This window comes from Mus pahari, chromosome 12 (assembly GCF_900095145.1).
Source record: "Mus pahari chromosome 12, PAHARI_EIJ_v1.1, whole genome shotgun sequence".
Classification (NCBI taxonomy): Eukaryota; Metazoa; Chordata; class Mammalia; order Rodentia; family Muridae; genus Mus; species Mus pahari.
This window is the reverse complement of record NC_034601.1, coordinates 82,995,177-83,002,525: the sequence shown is the minus strand read 5'-3', so window position 1 is coordinate 83,002,525 and position 7,349 is coordinate 82,995,177.

Genomic DNA, 7,349 nt, shown 5'->3' with positions numbered 1-7,349 from the left:
TCTACTCCCAGGTACCACATTGTGTTGTTTCAGATTTTTTAAAAAAAAAAAGTACTATTTTTTTATTTAAGATGTATTTATTTATTATGTACCCAGTGTTCTGCCTGCATATACGCCTCCATGCCAGGAGAGGGTACCAGATCTCATTACAGATGGTCGTGAGTCACCATGCGGTTGCTGGGAATTGAACTCAGGACCTCTGCAAGAGCAGTCGGTGCTCTTAACCCCTGAGCCATCTCTCCAGCTCCCTATTTTCTTTTATTATAGCTATACAACTGTTTGAGTGTTTTGTCATCACGGAAACTCATGTTCAGTTTGTTTTATTTGTAGAGTAAGGGTGTTCTGTCTGTAAGAATGTCTATGCATCATGTTGTATGCATGCAGCATGTGTAGAGGCCAGAAGCATCGTCAGATCCCCTGGCACAGTTACAGATGGTTGTGAGCTGCCATGTGGGTGCTGGGAATTAAACCCAGGTCCTCTGAAAAAGTAGCCAGTGGTCTTAACCACTGAAGCCACCCGTCCATCTTCTCGTGTTAAAACTCGATCCCACTGTGGTGGCATTAGGAAATGGGGCCCTCTGAGGTGGTTAGTTTATTAAAAGGGAGCAATCCATCCTCACAGGACTGGATGGATTCTCTAGGCAATATGTGAATCTTCATTTCTGAAGGGAAGGGTGGTTGTCCTGAGCTGATGGAGCTCTGAACCGATGCTGTGCCCTCTTGGCCTTCTGTATCCTATGTGATGTTAACAAGCATTTGATCCTCCCCAGAAGCAAATGAGGACCTTGCAGGCTCCAGAACTGTGAACCACAAAACGTCTTCTCTTTATGAATCATCTAATCTAGAATATCCTGTTATAGCTACAGAAAATGGATAAAAGCAAATTTTCAAATACAAATTCCCATTTCCAAATGTATGGTATTTTAACCACACTTAAGTTGAACTTGGAACCTTGGGTGAGTCCAGCCCTGTACAACTGAGCTATACACACACACACCACCACCAACAACAACAACAACACCCTTTATTTCTGCTTTTTATTTTGAGACAAGGTCTCCATAAGTTGCCCCAGCTAAAATTCAGTTTGTAGCTCAGGCAGGCCTTGAACCTACAATCCTCTGCCTCAGTCTGCTTTCGTGTCTGGGGCTCATGGAGGTCAGAAGAGGGTACTGGATCCTTTGGAGTTACAGAGGGTTGTGAGCCCCATGTGAGTGCTGGGCACCAAATGAGGGTCCTCTGGAAGAGCAGTCAGTGCTCTTAACTGCTTAACCATCTCTTCGGCTCCCTAATAATGTACATTACTCAGAGGTGTTATGATTAACATACACCATTTTTATGTCTTATTTCTATTATTTTTTAAATCAATGATTATTGAAAATGAAATAGAATTTAAGAATTTCTTAGAACCTGTTTTGTAAGGAAATCATTATCAAAATCTATGCCATCAGCATACTTATTATCTGAGGTACTCATACATTCTTTTTAGATTTTATTTACTTTTACTTATTCACTTTATATCCCACTCACTGCCCCCTTTCTGGTCATGCCCCTCTATAACCTTCTCCCATCCCCCTCCCCTCCTGAGAGGGTAGAGGCCCCCTGGTATCCCGCTACCTTGGCACATCAAGTCTCTGCAGGGCTAAGAGCATCCTCTCCCACTGAGGCCACGCAAGGCAGCCCAGCAAGAAGACACATCCCATGGACAGACAGGCAGCAGCTTTGGGGATAGCCCTGCTCCAGTTGTTCAGGACCCACATGAAGACCATGCTACACATCTGCGAAATAATGTGCGGGGAGGCCCAGGTCCAGCCTGTGTATGCTCTTTGGTTGCTTATACCTATATAAAACTCACTAAGATGCTCCCGTTAGGTCTATTGAATGTTTCATTAAAACCTTAGAGTGCTATTGGTTTATATAAGCCAACATTTATTGAAGTGAACATTTAAAAAATTAAACTCTTAAAAACAATCCAGGATATCTGAAAATTGATTGCTGACCAGATGTTTGATGATACTAAGATTTTGTCATTGTGCTGAGCCTGGTGGTAGGGGCACTGAGTAGTGTATATTATTGGGGGGGCTGGGGAAATGGTTTAGAGGTTAAGAGCACCGACTGCTCTTCCAGAGGAGCCTCCTTTGGTACGCAGCACTCACAACCCTCCATAACTCCGAAGGATCCAGTACCTTCTTCTGGTCTCCACAAGCACCAGACACGAAAGTGGTGCGCAGATATTCAAGAAGGCAAAGCACACATACACATAAAATGAAAATAAATACATGGTTTTAATCCTTATTAGGGGCTATAGAGATGACCCAGTGGTTAAGAGCGCTTGATACTCTTAAAGAGGACCCAGGTTTGGTTCCCAGCACCTACACCTGACAGCTCATAACTCCCTGTGACTCTAGTTTCAAGGAACTGATACTTTCTTCTGGCCTCCACGGACAACTACATTCACATGGTACACATATATACAAGCAGGCTAACACACACAGATACCCGTGCACATGATTAAAATATTGCTTTTTAAAAAATCATTATCAGATTAATTGGGGCTAAGATCTATGATATATGGATATATATGTTTTTCAAAAAAACTTTCATATTAGAGATTGTAGAAAATATTATCCCAATAAATAATAGAATTCAAATCTGGGTAAGCTTACTCTCTGCCTTAGGGCTTCCATTGCTGTGATGAAACGCTATGACCAAAGCGACGTGGGAAGAAAAGGGTTCATCTCAGCTCAAGTGTCCTGATCAGAGCTCATCCGAGCGAAAGTTAAGGAAGGCACGCGTCTCCAGCAGGAACTGAGGCAGAAGGCATAGACTCCCTTATTTCTGGCTTACTGTCCATGGCTTCTTTAGCCTGCTTTCTTATACCACCAAAGCCACTGCACCAGGGGTGGCCACACCCACAATGGGCGGGGCCTTCCATATCAAGAAACTGCCCCACAGGCCAGTTCTATGGAGGCTTTTCTCAGTTAAGATTCCTCCTTCCCAGGGGACTCTAGCTTATGTCAGTTGAAAAAATACTATCATACTATGTATATAATAAGAATGAATATTTATTATGCCTTATGATAACTAATGACTCGAGTTTTTAAAGTTTTGCCTATCAGTGCTTCAAAAACAGTTGGGTTTGTTTTGTTTTGAGGATTTTATCTTTTCCAGTTTAAACAGAAAACAAGCAAAACACCATCCAAAAAAGAAAAATAGTCGTTTTAAAACCAAACTGTTGGTGCCTGCTTAGACTGCTTAAAGCAATCAGACTTGGCTGTGTGTCTTTAAAATTAAAGGTCTTTTAAATTATATTAAAAGTCGAGTCTTAGCCGGGCATGGTGGCACATGCCTTTAATCCCAGCACTTGGGAGGCAGAGGCAGGCAGATTTCTGAGTTCGAGGCCGGGCTGGTCTACAGAGTGAGTTCCAGGACAGCCAGGGCTACACAGAGAAACCCTGTCTCGAAAAAAGAAAAAAAGAAAAAAAAAAAAGATAAAAGTCGAGTCTTTAAACATACAGACTTAAGATTAAGGTTGGTGCCTTAGGGTTTCCGTGGCTGTGAAGAGACACCATATCCATGCCAGCTCTTATAAAGGAAAGCATTTAATTGGGGCTGGCTTACAGTTTCAGAGGTTCAGTCTATTATCATCATGGCGGGAAGCAAGGCGGTGTGCAGGCAGGCGTGGTGCTGGAGGAGCTGAGAGTTCTACATCTGGATGCACAGGCAGCAGCAGGAGACTGTCACACTGGCCAGACTCCAGCATATATGAGACCTCAAAGCCACCTCACAGTGACACACTTCCTCCAACAAGGCCATATCTCCTAACAGTGCCACTTCCAATGAACCAAGCATTCAAACGCTTGAGTCTATGGGGGCCACACCTATTCAAACCACCATAGGTGGTTAAGTCTATTAAAAATCAACAACCTAAATTAAGGCCCATGAAATCTTTGCTAAATGTTTAAGCTGTGTTTATATAAGACTATATGTACACAGTTTGCATGCATGCAGTTATATCCTTGTATCGGTTAAATGGCTTATACATAAATGGTCAAGTAATCATAAGTGTTGTGAGTCCAAATTCCTTTTACTCCATAATGTAACTAAAACTTTAAAACAGAAAAAAATAAATAAAAAGTCTATGTAAGTCTTAAGTCAAAATGTTATTTGGTTGATCATTTTCCTCCACCTTAATTCCCCCCTCACCCTCCCCTTCTCCTCTGAGAGAATTCTGCACATGGTCTAAAGAAATCTCTGCTGCTGGAGAGAATGTAACTTGTGCTCAGAACCCGGTGGCTCTTCCTCTGTGGTACGGCCTCTCATTCTCGGAGATTCAGCCCCATGAGGAGTGAGACTCGAGGCTGGGCTAGTCCTGGAATCTAAAGACTGGAGGCACGGCTTAGATCTGCTTTCGGCTGTCCTGAAGTAATTAGGAAGCTTCCAGAACAAAGATCTTGTGTTTTATCAGGCTAACTGCTTATAATTTCTACTGAGTATATTGGGCTTCTAATTTAAAATCCGAGTCTTAAGAGAGTTTCCTTCAGAAACCTCTGTCAAGCTTTATCTAAGTGTTATACAGCAGCTAAACTTTAGATCATAGTCTGTTCTTTAATACTAAGGTAACTGGCATTCTGGGTGTTCCGTAGCTGTACTCAGGACAAAGACAATGAGGATATGCGGCTGGAAGAACAGCCAATATTGTGTCCCATGACCCTAGGTCATCTCGGTCCCAGGGGATGATGGGACATTTCTCCAAGCGCTCTGTAGGTCCAGTGAGTCACCTGTCCTTTTGGTCAGAGAGGTCATGGAGACCTCAGACTGCATTCTCCAAAGAGGAGGGTCAACGCCTAGGGAATGTCTTCAGTGCTTCAGACAGACATCACAAGGCATCCAAGCTTTGCACAAGCTTTGCACGCCATCCCAGCTAAGGGCATAACTGATAAAGAGACTAGAGGGGGCCAGAGGCGTTACCTAAGTACCCATGAGTAAGCCCTAACGAGCCCCAAGGACCTTAGCAAAAATAACAAATGCTACATTGTAACCATCCACATGACTTAAACACACAGCACAAAGTACAGCCGGCTAGCTCCTCATCAGACCATCCTCCACAGTTTACTTATGTTCCTCATCCATAGCCGACTGACGGTGTATTGTTTTGATTTAGAATATTTTTTGTTGGTTTTTGCTTTATTTTGTTTTAACAGTTCAAGGGCTCGCATTACTGACGGGCTGCACAGACCTGGTCAAGGCTGTCCTGGGTTTCACCCTTGCTGGGAGAAGCACAAGGCTGCAAGCAGCATCATGAGTGTGACACCAGAACAAACAACCCAGGTGACAGAAAGACCAACACCCTCCTTCCTACCTGAGCTACATACAAAAATAGCAAGCTCCAGAAAAGCCCACAGCGGAAGGAGAGGTGGGCACTGTGCAAATGACCTAGAAAGAGCCACGGATCTGGTTTTTCCCTCAGTTGTCAAGCCCAGTCTCATTCTTTCGAGTAGTTTTCCTTTCTTAATAGAATGTCAAACTGGAGAGATGGCTCAGAGGTTAAGAGCACTGGCTGCTCTTCCAGAGGTTCCTACTTCAATTCCCAGCAACCACATGGTGGCTCATAATCATCTATAATGAGGTCTGGCGCCCTCTTCTGGCCTGCAGGCATACATGCAATCAGAATACTGCATACAGAATGAAAAATAAAAACTTTTTTGGGGGGGGAGGAGGGGATGCTATAAAAAGAAAAAGTCACAACTGGTTAAAATGCAAAGAGCCACTGATGCTGGGGTATCCATCCCCAATTTTCACATAGACAACACAACACACGCACACCTAAGGCTCAGAAACATTAGGCAGAGTGTATCTCCTAGAAATGACAGGGAAACCTACATTCATGGAAACCTCAACAACATGGCTGCCCTAACGGGATGAGAACAGTGATCGCACCAGTAGACACGCTAATGTGAAAGAGATAAATCTCAGAGGCCCCGCCCCTAGACGAAGAGCTACAGGCCTGAGAGAAAGGGAGAGTTAGCCTTACATAGAGATGAACCCTCTAATCGGTTATACCAAGGGCCAGCCCTAAAACCACATGCCCACAAGACCCACCAAGTGAACCAAGCAGATTGTAGGTATACACACATACCTCTGCATAGGTGTGTACATATATACACCTGTGCATAGGTGTGCATAACCACAATAATTTTTAAAACTGAAGTCATGAATTTGAGAGGGAGCAGGTAGCTGGTATGGGCATGGAGGGGTTAGAGGGAAGAGAGGGAGGCAGAAGTTAATTATTACTAACCCACCAGCCAAGCCGGCCGGAGAGGCGGGTAGGCTAGGAAACCTTCAGATCTCCACTCCCCCTCCTCTCCTCCAATCCCCCAGTCCCATCCCAGCTCTGTAGCAGACGACATGTTGTGGCCTCTCCGCCCCATTCCTGGGTAACTTAGCAGATCCTGATGGGACACCCTGCTTTCCTCCTTCCTGCCCTGCCCCCCCCCCCAGCCCAGCCCAGCCCTGTTCCTAAGTGTCACCTCCCAATCCTTAGAGACATTTTACCTGGAAACTCAGGGGCCACACCTAGCAGGATCTCGGAAGAATTTTCCACCAGGAAACACACAGCCACCACACCCTCCTGAGAAGCAGAGAGGACAACAGAAACCAAGGAACAAATCATCTGCCCAACAAAGTCAAGACCAGATGTAGGCACCTACAGTTACTGGCACTCCGAAGCTGGATGCCTAGACACCAGCAGAATCACAATCAAAACCAGGCAGGACAATATGTCACCTCTAGAACTCAGCAACCCTACCACAGTAGGTCCTGAGAACGGCCACATGGTTGAAGTACAAGACAGAGACCTTAAAATAGCCTTTATGGATATAAAAGAGGTCCTTAAAGAGGAAATAAATAAATCCCTTAAATCTATTAAAACATACACAGCAGGGAAAGGAAATGAATAAAACAGCCCAGACCTGGAAATGAAAGTCAATAAAGAGAAGCCAAGCTGGGGGAGAGCTCAGAATGAAAACCTCAGAAGCTCAAACAGGGTCCTCAGAGGCAAGCCTCACCAACAGAAGACAAGAGATAGAAGAGAGTCTCAGGCCTTGAAGACACAACAGAAATGTTAAGTCTAAAAACATGCTGGCACAAAACATTCAGCAACACAGGACACTGTGAACAGACCAAATCTTAGAAAAATAGAGGAGAGATGGCTCAGCAGTTAAGAGCACTGGCTGCTAACTCTTCCAGAGGTCCTGAGTTCAAATCCCAGCAACCACATGGTTGCTCACAACCATCTGTAATGGGATCTGATGCCCTCCTCTGGTGTGTCTGAAGACAGCTACAGTGTACTT